This window comes from Vombatus ursinus, unplaced genomic scaffold (assembly GCF_900497805.2).
Source record: "Vombatus ursinus unplaced genomic scaffold, bare-nosed wombat genome assembly UNPS02014789.1, whole genome shotgun sequence".
Classification (NCBI taxonomy): Eukaryota; Metazoa; Chordata; class Mammalia; order Diprotodontia; family Vombatidae; genus Vombatus; species Vombatus ursinus.
Window position 1 is genome coordinate 18246561 of NW_020954567.1, and position 15593 is coordinate 18262153.

Genomic DNA, 15593 nt, shown 5'->3' on the forward strand with positions numbered 1-15593 from the left:
TCAAAAGCTGCAGAGAGGTCAAGAAAATGAGGATTGGGATAAAGCTATTGTATTTGGCAATTAGGACATCATTGATAATTTTAGAGGGTAGTTTTGTTTGAATGATGAGATCAGAAGCTGGATTGTAAGGAGTTAAGAATAGAGTGAAAGGAGGGGAAGTGGAGACAACTTATTGTCACATTTTCAGGAAATTTAACTGCAAAGGGCAGAAGAGATACAGGATGGTAGCAGGAATAGAAAGATCAACTGAAGGTTTTTTGAGAATGGGAAAAACATGGGCATGTTTATAGGCAGTAGGGAATGGGCCAGTAGACAGTGAGATTGAAGATAAGTGATAGAGTGGGGATGACTGTTGGAGACATGGGATAGAATGAGATCACTTGTGCAGGTAGAGAAGTTTACCTTGGCAAAGAGTTGAGACACTTCTTCTGTGAGATGGGGTGAAGGAGTCACTAATGACAGAAGACATCTGAGTCATATGAGTTGAGGGGAAAAGGAGCAGATACTGTCATTTTTTTTCAGCAAAATATTAAATAAAGTTCTCAGGGAGGGGGAGCCATGGGAAGTCTGAGGAGAGCTGCTGTGGAGAGTGGGATAGCGAGTTGATAAAGGAAGGATGAAAAGATTACCTTGTGGCAGTGAAGGCCCAGTTGAGATTGTGTAACAAATTTGTAGTGACCCAGTTAAAACAGTTAATATTTTTTTCATCTTTTGTTATGTAATTTTCTGTCTTCTTTCAGTAGGATATGTGGGAATGATCCAAGGGTGAAGTTTATTTGGCAGGGTACAGTTGTTATGATAAAAGAGGCCAGGGTGGAAAAGAGAATGGTGTAGAGCTGAACTGGTTCACCAAGGGGTCAAGATGGGGAAAAGAGATAGTGGCTGGTGAAGGAATGGCCTGGGAGAGAAATGAGGTGTGGAGGAATCCGATTGGAAGTCATGGTGTGAGTGAAGAGCAGGGTTTGGTTTAAAAAGGCAGGAAAAATGGAAAGCCAGTAGATTATGGCCAGATAACTAGATTTTAGAGTTCTTGAACATGGAGGTGGAGCATACGTAGGTGATAGCAAGATCCAGAATATGACCATCTTTGTTCTTTGTGTGTGGCTGAGGTGGGGTGGTGGAGTAGGTCATGGTAAGGGAGTAGATTGAGGAAATGAGCAGTTAGGATGTTTAAGGAATGTCAATATGTTTGGCAAAGTCTTCTAGCGTGAAGGCAGGAGTTCAAAAGGAAAGAAAGATTATGAGTCCATTTTTTGGCTTTTGAGAAACCATTCCTTCTAAGTCTCCTTTGTTATATCACCCTTATGTCCCTGAAGGCACTATCCACTGGTCTCTTATTATTTTTCCTTTCGACTATCTAGCTTGGTGATCTCATCCACTTTGATGATATTTCTATGCAGATAATTCCCAGATCAATATATCCAGCCTTATTCTCTCTGCTGAGCTATAGGCAACTGCCTCTTGGACTACTTGAGTTGGATGTTTGTAGCATTTTAAACTGAACAGGTCCAAAACACATTATCTTTACCTCTAAATCCTTCCCTCTTCCCAACTTCCCTATTTATTGACTAGGGTGCCACGATTCTTCCAGTCACTCAGGCTAGCAACCTCAGTGTCATTTTCAGCTCCTTACTCTCAGTCCATTTATCTAATCCATTACCAAATCTTGTTGCATTGACGTTTGTAACGTCTCCGTTATGCATCACCTTCTCTCCACTTGAAGAGTCACAACCCTAGTTCAGGCCCTCATTACCTGTCACCTGCCTGTTGCAGTCCTCCCCTAAATACCAATCTGATAAAAAGAGATACCTGTACAGAAACTAATTTTTTAACTGAATGGTTTGTGGCTACCTTTTTATCTCAAAAGAGCTTAAAATGAACTTCAATGTTTTTAAGTCATTAAATCGCACACTTTCTCTGCTTGGGGAACTCAGCTTCTGGATGGGGAAACACATTTGGAAATAGGCCAGTTTCTGTGTATAGGGCTTAAAATATACCATCGTATTGAAGGAGAATGGGGTGGGATTTATATGATTTGGTGAAACCTTAAGGTTACAGTCTAGTCAGCTGGTCAGTTATGCCAGACTACCCTTCAAACTTGGAAACTGTGAGTGATGGAGTAATTTTTTTTCTCTACTGCACATAGCCATGAATGTGTGCAGTGGCCAACAAGAAAGTGAAAATGAGGTTACTATTAAAATCACACAAATGCTTGAAGTTGTGAAATTTAAACATGTGACTATTGAGACATTGACTGTATAGACAAGGATCTTACCTTGAAGGAGTTTACATTTTACTTACTTCTATTCATTTCTAAAATGAATATGGCAGCATCCATGGAGTAAGTGAGAGAAAGATTGTGCTGGGTGAATATTTTTGTTATTGAGTATAAATTGTGATATTAAAAGTTTGGAAGAGACCATCATTATTATCTATTCTCTCCATTTGTTTAGTCTGTTTATCAGTAGTTATAGTCAATAGAAAATCACATAATCCCCTTGGTAGAGATCATCTATTCCAGTCTAGACCTGAACAAGAATCTCTTCTACAGCTTCTCTAGCAAGTGGTTGGTCATCTAGTTTTCCCTCTAGTGAGGCAATCCATTCCATTTTTGTATAACTCCAAGTGTTAGGGAATTTTTCCTTATGTAGATCTTGAGTCTTTGACACTTGGGCAGTGACATTTTCAGTGATACTCAGGCCTTCTCAGCCATAGGTAAAAATAAATTTGTATTTGGGACACAGTGGTACTGTGGAAAAAGAGGTGTATTTGAAATCAGAGGACTTCCAAATTTGCCATTTGTCAGTTGTGTGACATTGGGCAGATAATCTTCACTTTGCCTTCTTATCCCTCCACAGTTTTGTGGCCTCTAACCTCCTGACACAGAGGTGGCCTCTACAACTATTCATATTCCATTTCTTTTTTGTTTTTAACATTGAAATATTTTTTGTTTGTTTTTTTTAGGCAATTGGGGTTAAGTGACTTGCCCAGGGTCACACAGCTAGTAAATGTCAAGTGTTTGGTCTGAGGCTGGATTTGAACTCAGGTTTTCCTGACTTCAGGGCCAGTGCTCTATCCACTGTGCCATCTAGCTGCCCCAACATTGAAATATTTAACATGAGCTGTCAGTCCCTAAAGAGAAGGTTAGTAATGTAGCAGGATGCTTCTACAAATGACTGGCCTCAGTTCTGCTTTATCCATCCATTGTTGGTCCCCTTCCTAAACGAAGACATCCCAAGTATCTACTTTAACCATCTGCCGCTGTTTTTATAAATGCCATAAATGCAATTGACAATAACAAATAATAAAGGTTTGTATTTATTTTCTTGTTGGATTAGTTTGTGCTTTCATTGCTAGTGAGGAAGCTCCTTCCACTGATACAGATTGGTACATTCTTTGCCATTTATAACTTAGTTGCCTGGGGCATTGGAGATTTGAAATTTTTGCATAGGTAGCAGTGTTCTCTGTGTGTTCTGAACAGAAGTTGTATTCTGTTACAGGAGAGAAAAGGTAGGCTCATTTCTGTACTATCACTGTCAACTGTTACTGTTGACTATTGAGTTAATAACTGTTACCCAACTCATGATGTAAGAAGTGATGAAATAATATTTCAGCATAGGAAGCTAGTCAGTTTTTCATGTACTTTTCAAAACAAAATATAAAATAACAGTTGTTATTAAAGAGTATTTTGTAAATCTGATTATTTTAAAAGATTATATAAAGGGTGCAATGCATTTTACCCAGTATGGCTGTGAATTTTAATTTTATTTAAAAACCAACATATTTATTTTGTGGTTTGTTTTTTTTGCCTTTTGGTGAGGCAATCGGAGTTAAGTGACTTGCCCAGGGTCACACAGGTAGTAAGTGCGAAGTGTCTGAGACCATATTTGAACTCAGGTCCTCCTGAGTCCAAGGCCAGAGCTCTATCCTCTGCGCCACCTGCCTGCCCCATATTGTGATTTTTAAATAAGAACATGATTAACAAATTACCTGTTCAGAATCTGTGGGGCAAAATAAAAAAAAATTTTTTAACAAAATACTGTATACAAATGTGTCAATGGCCACATTTGCTACCATGTTCCTAGATAAATGATGTTTGGGTTATCTGAATGAATAGGTGGCTTTGGAAGTCACTTATTTCCATCTTTTCCCCTTCATTTTTAAAGGTAATTCCAGAGCAGTGGCACCAGACAAGAATTAAGGAAGGGCTACAGAAAGGCCTCCTTTTCCTGCACTTTGTTAGTCTCTTAACTTCTGTTCTGAAATTTTATTTTTTGGCATTCTAACCCCAGCATGAAGCACTGAAATACAATTCTTTAAACTTAGACTTGTGGTAAATAATGCTGTGGGTATCTTTGGAAACAAAGTAATTGTTGAATTAGTATTATTTGGGAAAGTCTGGATTTGAGCATACTGTAACAAAAGTAAGAATTAAGTTATTTGACAAAATTTTGACAGGGTCCTAATGCAATCTGATTCCAGAATTTCAGCTTGCCAGAGAACAAAAAATCCTTGCTGGTTCAGTACAAATGTTACCATCTGTAACAGAGCTGTTAGAACCTCTTTGATATGTTAGTCATTAGGTGCAACAAGCTTTCATTGCTATCTGGGCAGCTCTATTTAAGGAAACTGTTGAGTTCAAATCAGGGTTTGTTCACAGTATCTGAGCTGTCTCAAGTATCTCCTTTCTGTTTCTACCAGCCATAAAGTATTAACTTCCTGGATAAAATGTGAGGTATGTCAGAGCCAATACACATAGTTATTTGAATATTCAAGTTCTGTGGAGTTAGACTATCCAGTGAAAAAGAAATTAACTCTATAATTTATTTGTATCTACCTGTGCTTTTAAATGAGTGAGCGTTATCCTCTGGATTGATAATTTGACAGACTTGAAATTTTTTTTTAGATGTCAGATGTAATGTTATGTTATAACTTCTATGACATCTTAGTCTAAAAATCCAGAGGGTCTTTATCTCTTTAAAAATTGTTATAAATCATATGTGCTCATATGTTAGAGACAACTAGGTGGCACAGTGTGTAGAGCACTGGACTTGAAGTAAGGAAGTGCTGAGTTCAAAGTTAGCCTCAAACACTTACTAGCTCTGTGACCCTGAGCAAGTCACTTTACCTCTCTCTGCCTCAGTTTCTTCATCTGTAAAATGGGGATAATAACATCTACCTCTCAGGGTTGTTGTAAGGATGAAATGAGATAATATCAAAGCACTGTATAAATACTAGCTGTCTCATTCTCATTGACGATTCATTTATCTGTCTGGTGACTATAAATTTTGAACCATGAACCCATTTCTTTTCAAATGAGTTTTCCAGCTTATATGCTTTCAAGGAATTGAAAGGTTTTTCACCCAAAATGAATGCTTTCTGATGTTTTGGGTTAAATAAAATATTAGCTGTTCAGATAATAATGTTGGATATTAACTGACTTAACTGTTGAACATCATCATCATCATCATAGCTGGGATAAATCTATATTGTGTCGATTATGCACCAGACACCAGACACTTAGTACACTAAGTACTTTATAAATATTTTCTCATTTGGTCCTCACACTAACCCTGTGAGGTAGGTGCTAGTATTATCCCCTTTTATAGTTGAGGAAACTGAGGCAAACAGGTTTAATGACTTACCCAAGGTCACATGGCTAGTAAGCATCTGAGGTTAGATTTGAATTCAGGTCTTCATTACTCTAGGCCCAGGGCTTGATCTACTGTGCACCTAGCTGCCTACTGACATAACTCCTATATTTATATAATGTTTTAAGGTTTGCAGGGCACTTCTACATATCACCCCTGTGAGATAGGTGTTTCAAATATTATTGACCCATTGTATGTCAGAAAATTGAGGCTCAGAGGTTAAATGATTTGGTCAAGGTCACATAAACTAGTGTCAGAACTACATAATTTTTGCAGGGGGAGTGGTGTGGATTTGTGATTCTATTAGTGTGGGGCACTAAACTTTTTCCACCTGTGCAGATCAACAGTTTCTCTATAATCTAGTTTCAGAGAGTTCCCAGGGGCCCTAAGAGGTTGTGACTTGTCAGTGGTCACACAGATTCTGTTTAAGAAGCAAGATTTAAACCTAGGTCTTCCTGACTCCAAGGTGGCCTTCTTTCCATTCTATGGTGCTGTCTTGCAGGCATAAATTATGGTGCACAAATAACACTCTCTCCCTCCCTCCTCCTCTTCCCCCTTTTCCCATTAAGTTAACAGACATCAGGTGTTTATTATCCAAGATATTAACTGGTACTTGTCAGATAGTGATGTTTATTTTTCCTATTTAGTGTATGTTTTATTATTTTCTAAAAATAAAGTGTAATGAAGGTTTTATCATGCTTTTAAAAAATTAGGTATCATGGTGGGTAAATATTGGTTAACAAGTTTCAGTGTAATTATGACTGGATTCAACTGTAAAAATATATTTTTCATAGTAGATTTTAATAGCACTTTAGCCAAATTTTGTTCTGGAAGTATTTTGATGATTAAAAATGTCGAACACATAGGATATAGAAAAATAATTATTCAGTATTAATTTTGAATTATTTCTTATTTCATTTCCCCTTGTGTTTAAAACTATCCAAAATTACAACTAAAATCTAATATCCACTTTCATTTGTGTCTCTCCTAGTTCTCTTACATACTATATTGCATTTTTGGTGCTTAATAAAATGCTTAGTGTTGAATGTTTTATCCAGGAAACCAGTCCCACAACCACTATTTTAATTTAATTTATGTTTTTATCTCCTAAATTTTAGTACAGTCTTTTCCTTAACACTAGGGGGCACTATTGAATTATGAATTTAAAGTAGAATTAATTCATATTAGGTACTAGGTGGATTGTAATTTATTTTAAAATTATTAACTTTTAAAAACCAAAATGTCCTTATATAAAGTCTTAATTACCAAGGTAGATATGGTGTAGCAGCAGAAATGGGGAAAATGTCCAGTTGCTTTTAAAGATTATGAATTAGGTTCAGGTATATAATCAATGTGCCAAGGACTTCACCAGGCCTGGAATTACAGGGAAAAAGTGAAATCACATAAGTATAGATGTATATAGTAATTAGATGAAATTAAAACAGTTCATTGTAGTTATAACAGGTTTTTAGATCAATTTTCTTGTTTGTAAGACTGAATAAAAATAAAGGCACATTAGTGCTGCCTTTCTTATAGAAATAAGTTCATTGTATTTAGAAGCTTCACATAAAGCATTAAAATGAAAGAGTGCGGCAGTTATGTGGTGCAGTGGATACAGCACGGGCCCTGAAGTCAGGAGGACCTGAGTTCAAAATCGGCCTCAGACCAAACATTTAACACTTACTAGCTGTGTGACCCAGGGCAAGTCACCTAACCTCAATTGCCTTAAAAAAATAAATAAATAAATAAAATGAAAGAGTGATGATAAACTTACAAAACATCTGAAGGCAGAAATAATTATTTTCTTTTCAAGTGTTTGTAATCCAATGATGTGCTCAGTGCTTTCCCAAACATATTTTCAGCTTTATGCTGATTGACTTCTAATTCTAGAATTAGAATTTTAGTTGTTGTAATCAACAAATATTTGAGTATTTAATATGTCTTAGACACTCTGCTAATTCCTGAAGGGGATAGCAGTCTATTGGGGAGGATTAAAGGTATGCTAGATAAGGGTCAAACAGTACGTGAGATATGTATTAACTGCTAGGAGGGGGAAGAGTTGCTTTTAACTGGAGCAGCAACAGTGCAGGGAAATGTGAAGAAGGCATTACCTGAGCTGGATCGTAAGATATTATTTGGGGGAGAACAAATTTGGAAAGAATACCTTCGATATAGTGAGCAAAGATATAGTGAGCAAATACAAAATTTTTAATTGAAACATTTTGTGAAATGATATAAATGCCAAGCTAAGAAGGAAATGGGGATGTTTATTTGAAATATATCAAGGTTTTTGATTAAGGAAAAATCTGAGTTCTCCACTATTTCTTCAATAGATATTTTAATTTAACAAACATTTGTTAAGTGCTTACTTTTATGCAAGGGACTGAAGGAAACGGACTGAGGAAACAAAGATAAAAAAGACAGGGCTGCTGCCCCACCCCCCCATCCCCCCAGCCTTCAAGAAGATTACCATGGAAAAGTAGTGGAAAAGACAAGTGTAATACAGGGTGGCAGGCTGAGATGGTGGCAGTGTTCTAGGATAACTTTACGAGACAGAAAAAACCTCCATCTGGAAATCTGGGAAAGGTTTCACAGGTTGGCCTCTGATTGATTGAAGTTAAGTGTGAGTCAGCATTGTGATTAGTGGCAGCCGAAGAAGCTTGATGTGATCTTGGGCGGCATGGCATTCAGGAATAAGGAGATGGCAGCCCTTCTGCACTTTTTTGGGGAATACCATGTCTGGTATATTATGTTAATACCTGGCATAATAATTTAAGAAGGACATTGTTAAATGGGAGTGTTTCAGAGGAGAGCAGCCAGGAGAGTCAATGGTCATTAAACTTTTTTAAGGACCCACTGTATGCCAGGCACTATGCTAACTGCTGGAGATAAAAAGAAAGGCAAAATATAGTACTTGCCCTCAAGGAGCTTACTATGTAATGGAAGAAAACAACACATTAAAAAAAAAAAACTGGGACATTAGAGGGTAGGGAAGGGTACCAGAGCCTGATGAAGTCCAGAGAAGTGCGATCTTGTAGGAAATGATTTGTCTGCCCTGGGCTCCCTCTTTAAATGGAGGACTTGGGAGGAGCTTTCTGCTATCCATCTTCTCCAGTCAGAGGGAGGGAGGGGCCCCAGGGGCAGATCATAATGAAGAGTGTGAATTTAAGAGTTGATGTGATCTTGTAGAATGGGGGTTACTAGAGACTGTGATGAAGTCCAGGAGTTCAGTCAGGAAGGTGGTGAAAGACCTTTAGTCCATGTCATATAAATATTGGTTGAAGGAGCTGGAGATTCTAGAGAACAGAGTCTTGGGGGGAGGTGGGGTCAAGGGAGAGGGAGTACTTGATAGATGTCAAGTATTTGAAGGAAGTTCCTATGGAAAAGGATTAGATAAACTTGATTTGTTTGGCCCCAAAAGGCAGAACCAGGAATAGTGAGTGGGTACAAATTTCAAAGAAGCAAATTTAGGCTTGATGTCAGGGGAAAATTGTTAATAATTAGAGCTGTATGAAATTACTATATCAGATCGAGAGCTGGGGGAGGCCTTAGAGGCCTCAACCCTTCCCTCAACCTCCTTATTTTACAGATAATGAAATTGAAACCCAGGGCAATTAAGTGACTTGCCCACAGGTAATGAATATGAGAGGTGGAAATTTAGCCCAGATCCTTTCTGGGTTTCCTTGGAAGGTGGTGGTTTTTCCCTTCCTTGGAGGCCTTCAAGCAGATCTTGTTTGACCATTTGTCAGATATGTTGTAGTGAGAGTTTCTCTTAGCTATTCATTGTACTGGATGACTACAGAGATCTCTTCCAACTCAAAAATTGTTGTTATTCTGCTGTTCTGTGGGGCCGGGGATGCCGATGAAAAATGCAGGAGATGGCTTGTTGAATTTAGGGAATTGGTAGTACTACATTGTGGCTATAATATAGAATGTATGAAAGAGAGTAATGTGAAAGTAAGAAAGATGGGATGGGCCATATGATTTAGGACCTCAAATTTCAGGCTGATGAAATTTTATTTTTATCCCACAAGCACTAGAGAGCCACAGAAGATTTTTTTTGTCCCTGGGAGTGACATGGTAGGATTTATGTGTTAGGGAGAATATATGTGTCAATTATAGACAGGCAAAGAGAGAGACTGAAGAGGCTCAGATTCCTTTATAATTGTCTTAAAGAGAAGTGATGAGGCCTTCAAGTTAGGGTGGTTGAGTGAAGAAAAGTGTATGAATTCCATAGATTTCTGTGAAGGAAAAATTGACAGAGTTTCACAACTGAGTAGATATAGAGGATGAAATGGAAGAATCAGGAATGACTCCAAGATTTAGAGCCTCATTGACAGGTAAGATGGTGGTGCCTGAAAATAGGAAATTTCGATTGGGCTGGGGATGATGAGGTTTAGTGTAAAGGGTTGTGTGTGCAGCAGGGTTTTGTTGACTTTGAGGTGCCAGTCAAAATGGAGATGTGAAACAGGCACTTAGTTGGAAATGCAAACCTGGAGTTCAGGGAAAGAGATTAAAGCTGGATATATAGATTTGAGAGACATAGTGATGATAATTGTAAATATGGGAATCAGTCAGGCCTTGGAGAACACTCACAATTAGAGATTGAAAGGAGGAAAAACCACTTAATGAGACAGAAGAAGTCAGGAGGAAAATCAGGACAAGGCATTGTCATGGTAGCCAGGGTAATTTGGGGTTATATATTGTAATCTTTTTGCTATGATTTTACTTAACACTTTTTTAGTGATAGTGGTCTATAATTCTTCGCTTTATCTTCATTGTGACTATTATTTAGGTATTGGGACTATATTTGTTTCATTAAAAAGAGTTCTTAGGATAATCTGTGTAGCATGTTGTTTGCTGTCATTGTTTAGTCATTTCAGTCGTGTCTGACTCTTCATGACCCTGTTTGGGGATTTCTTGACAAAGATATTGAAGTGGTTTGCCATTTCCTTCTCCAGTTCATTTTACAGTTGAGGAAACTGAGACAAACAGGGTTAAGTGACTTGCCCATCATCACACAGCTAGTAAGTGTCTGAGGCTGGTTTTGAACTCAGGTCTTCCTGACTCTATGCCTAGTGCTCTATGCACTGTGCCACCTAATTGCCTGTTGTGTAGCATAGGTATTAATTACTGTTTAAACATTTGTTAGAATTCACCTGTGAATCTACCTGGACCAGAGTCTGATCTCTCATTCCCTAGCCCCCCGCCACCTCACCCCACAGTCTTTTATGGATAGTTCAATTCCATTTTCTGAGATTGGATTACTTAAGATCTCTATTTCATGTTCTATTAATTAGGATATTAATTAGGTTATTTTATATTTGTGCCATGCTACAAAAAGGTCAAGGATGATGATGACTAAGTCAAGTTCATTGGGGTTAGTAATTAAGTGGTTACAACTTTAAAGATCAGTTTTTTAAAATATGGGGTCAAAGCCAAGATTACAAGTGACTGAGGAATAGATAGATAGATCATTTATTACTTACTATGTGCCAGGCACTGTGCTGTTTTTTTGCAACCCTATTAAGGTAGCCCAGATTTTCAGTGTACCTTCTAGAAACTCCTGTTTCAGTCTTCCCTTGCTCATGGAAATAAGCTTTTATTTAAAAAATTAACTCTGAGGTTTGGAAATTTTTTTTTTAAAAAGTGCTTTCCATTGCAGAAAAGATTTTTCTTATTTGCTGAAGACAGGTAACCCAAGTGATCAGCAGAATGGGATACCAGGAGGTGTGTTTTAGACTAATATACTCACCTGAACTTATTGAGTAGCCTTATGTCTTCCTTTTCTGTACTTTGTTTCCTATTTTCTTTACCCTGTCTACTCTTCTCTATCCTTCCTTTCTTGAAAAAAATGTTTTTTGATGATGTTCTTTTTTTTACATCACTGTTACTTCTCAGTGACTTTTCCCCCTCAACCTTACTTCCCTTTTTGTAAGAAGCTCAACTCCATCTTTGGATTCTTTCTTATCCTTTTTTCGAAGTCATAATTCTTTTTTCTTTAGCTATTGTAAAAAAAAAAACTCAAGTGAGTTATAATCACCTGAACTTCAACATAGTGTAAATGGCAATGAAAAGGAAGGAAGGAGCAATCCAGTGAGTTTGCGACTGTGGCATGTGCAAGACTTCATAACTTGATGGATATGCAGAATGAAGAGGAGGAGGAAAGCAGAAATGACTGAGGTTTTGAGCTTGATTAAGAGGTAGAATCATTGTTAGTACCTTTAGTAGAAATCCTACTCTAGCTCTTTTTCCACTGTAACAATTTGCTGCTTGTGCAATTTGTTGCTTTACTCAGTATTTACTGCTTGTTTTTATAACAATAATCTGTTTTTACTAGCGCTATAACTTCAGATGAGTTTGTTTCTCATCTACCCTGCTCATCCACAAAGTTTCTAGGATCATATGAAATAATGTACTTCAAAGTGCTTTGAAACTGATTTTTGAATAAATTTTTATTGGTGTAATTCTTTACATTAAAGGTGTCAAACACTCCTAAATGCTGCCTGAACCAAATTAAAATGTAATTGGGAAATACTAAACAAAACAAATATAATAAAACATAGATAATATTACATTTTAAAATTAAGTCAATATAGCAGCCTTCAGGGATCCTTTTATAGTGATCAAAACCCTCTGTTTTTATTTGAGTTTGACACTACTGTTTTACATTACTATAATTTCCCTCAGTATCCTTCCCTTTCTCCTCTTAAATCCCATATAACAATGGTTGGTTTGGTTTTTGTTTTTTTTTTTTTAAAGAAAAAGGGAGAAAAATCAATATAACTGTATGCAATGTCACACTTATTGATTTTCTACCTCTGCAAAGGGTTGGGAAAAGGGTGTCTTCTCATATCTCTTCTTTTAACCTGTATCTATTTGTAATTCTGCAGCACTGAATTTTGATGTATTTTTTATGTTTTTCCCACTTATAATGTGATAGACATTGTGCACATTATTTTATTCTGTCTGCTTCTCTCCATCAGTTTGTCTAGATTCATCATATTCATTATTTCTTATAGCACAATAATATTCTATTACATTCATGTACCACAATTTGTTTAATCATTCCTTGGTTAGTAGACATATACTTTTGTTTCCAGTCCTTTGTTATCACAAAAAAGTGCTGCTTATGAACATTTTGATATGGCATTTTCTTTTAATCAGTTGCCTCCTGGGGGAATTAGCCTAGTTGTGGAATCTGTGGATTAAAGGATATGGACATTTTAGTTGCTTTATTTGCATAATTACAAACTGCTTTCCAAAATGGTTGTACTGATTCACAGTTAATGTGCCTATCTTTTCACATATCTTCCAGTACTGAGTATACCCTTCTTTTGTTGTCATTGCCTTTCTTTTTCTTTCTTTCTTTCTTTTTCTTTCTTTTCGTCCTTCCTTCCTTTGCCTCCCCTCCTTTACTTTTTCCCTCCTTCCCTCCCTCTCTTCCGTTTATCCAGTACTAGATGGTATTGATTAGTCCTGCTTAATATTATAATGTCAGTCTGAAAGTGCTATTCCTCTATTGTCCCTACCTCTTATAAAGTTCTCATTATAAAGATGTCACCTCTCATACATCAACCTGTGTTTGTTTCATATTTATTCGGTGTGTATTTACTCTTTATACTGTTATAGTCACGTATCTCCCCTGATCAAATGTAAGCTTCTTGAGAGGTAAAGTGATATATTGTCTTTTTTTATTTTTAGAATCTATCATAGTACCTGCCATACAAAAAGTACTTAATAAATGCTTGTTGATTGAAAGACTCCACTTTTCTTTCAGTTGTGTGACTATAAAAATGTTGTTGTTTTTCAAGTCATTTCAGTCATGTCCAATTCTCTGTGACCCCCTTTGGGGTTTTCTTGACAAAGATACTTGATAAAGTGGTTTATCATTTCCTTCTCCAATAAAAATCTTGTCCGGTATGGAACAGCATTTGAGAAAGCCTGCCTATCCCCTTCTCATACTTTTATCAAACTGTCTTCACTGTGTGTATGAATTGTTCTCATAAAAAATTCTTATTTGTTAATAATATTCTTTTGGGGGCGGGACGTTAGGTAATGGGGTTAATTGATTTGCCCAGGGTCACACAGATAGTAAGTGGCAAATGTCTGAGATCAGATTTGAACTCGGGTACTCCTGACTCCAGGGTGGGTGCTCTATGCACTGTGCCACCCAACTGCCTCCTGTGTTAGTATTCTTAGTCTTTTTTTGGGGAGGCACTTATATTCATAGAATTATATATTTAAAGCTGGAAGGGACCTCGAAGGCTATCCATTCCAAACTCCTCATTTTATAGGTGAGAAAACTGAGGCTACGTAAGTGACTTTTCCAGTATTAATAGCAAAGTCAAGATTTGAATCCAGTTTCTCTGACTCCAAGTCCAATTTTCTTTCCACTGAACTATGCTGCCTCCTTCTATGTGCTGTATGAAGCCAGTCAGTCAGTAAGTACTTACTAAGTGCCTATGTACCAAGCACTGTGAACTCTTTGAGGAGTTCACAATCTAATGGGGGAGATAACTTTCAAATAATCATGTCGAGACAAGCTAAATACAGGATAAATAGGAAATAGTCAACAGAGTGGAGGCACTACAATTAAGATCATAAGATCGTAGAATTTTACCATGCCTTTGCTGTATTCCCCCTCCAGATACTTTGAGAATTGGTCCTTCATGCCCTCGGAATTGTGTTGCCACCAGTATAATCTCTTCTGTGTATGTTTGGTCCAGTCAAGCTGCTCTTCCTATCTTTCTTTTCTTTGTTGTCATTTTTTATTATTCATGCAGCATACCAGGAAGATAATCTTATGGTCCATGTATGAGAGTTCTGTTGTATGTGGTAGAAAAAAGTTTACAAATATCTTCCACTTTTCATGTCTTTTACTCTCTAGTTTTGTCCTTAAGTTATACTTTAACATTACTTAGTTGGGTCTCTTGTCAAGATTTCTTTAAACTTGTTTGTCTCTCCACTGTTTCTTGCTGTTTTATGAGGTGGTACTGCTCCTAATTTTCCACTATTCTCTGTATATTCCTATAAGTGGCCTTATACTATAACTCCATTTTGCCCTTGGATACCATATTTCTACTTTGTAAGATCAAATATTGCCTTGTTAATGTGATTTCTAGGCTGTATTGCTTTTTTTCTAATAGCAGTCTATTTATGTTATCAGTTCTTTATCCATTTCTAATTTTTCAGCATCATCAGCTTGTTTAAATAGTTCAGGATGGAATTACTTAAATTGTGCCTGATAGTTTTCTCATTTTTATTCCTTCTAGTTTTGTATTTTTTTTTAAAAATTTAACAAGTTAGAGGCCTGCCTGTACATAAGAATGACTCCTATATCAATGGTTTACTGTTAAAATATAACCAAGTAGTTTAGTGCATGGAATTGTTTGGGGTTTCTGTTTGGAGTCAGGAAGACTTGAATTTTAATCCCAATTTGGTGCTTTGGATAAGTCATTTAACTCCTCTCAGCCGCAATTTCCTCATTTTCTATATAAGGATGATACCTATAGTGAGGATAAAATCTATATACAGTGCTTTGCAAACTTTTAAGTGTTGTATAAATGTCAGTAGTATTTGTTACTTGCTATGTCCTTGTTTTAAAGTCAACAATTTTTTTGGAGGGAAGAAGGAGCAAGACTGAACCTCACTAATTTGCTCAGGCCACTCACAGGCCCAATCTCATTACTGATTGATTATGGGAGCCTTGACTTCCTCCATTTCTGACATGGCCTAGGCAGCATGGAACTCTCTTCCTCCATACTGGTGTTGAATTTAGTGCAGACACATGATCAGTTTAGAACCTTGTAGCTCAGAACTTCTAAAGTTAAGTGATTTACCAGCCTTAATCCAGGAGTCTTCAAGAATGTGCTACCATGCCTAGCATATTAAATATGGAATGTAAAAAACTGTGTTTACTCTACAATTGGCATCATTTTA

At 36.9% G+C, this 15593-nt stretch overlaps 1 protein-coding gene across 4 annotated transcripts in view; it reads left to right on the forward strand.

Moving 5' to 3' along the window:
* RALGPS2 (Ral GEF with PH domain and SH3 binding motif 2) overlaps positions 1 to 15593 on the forward strand; it is a 216654-nt gene that overhangs the window by 43965 nt on the left and 157096 nt on the right. The window lies entirely within an intron of this gene.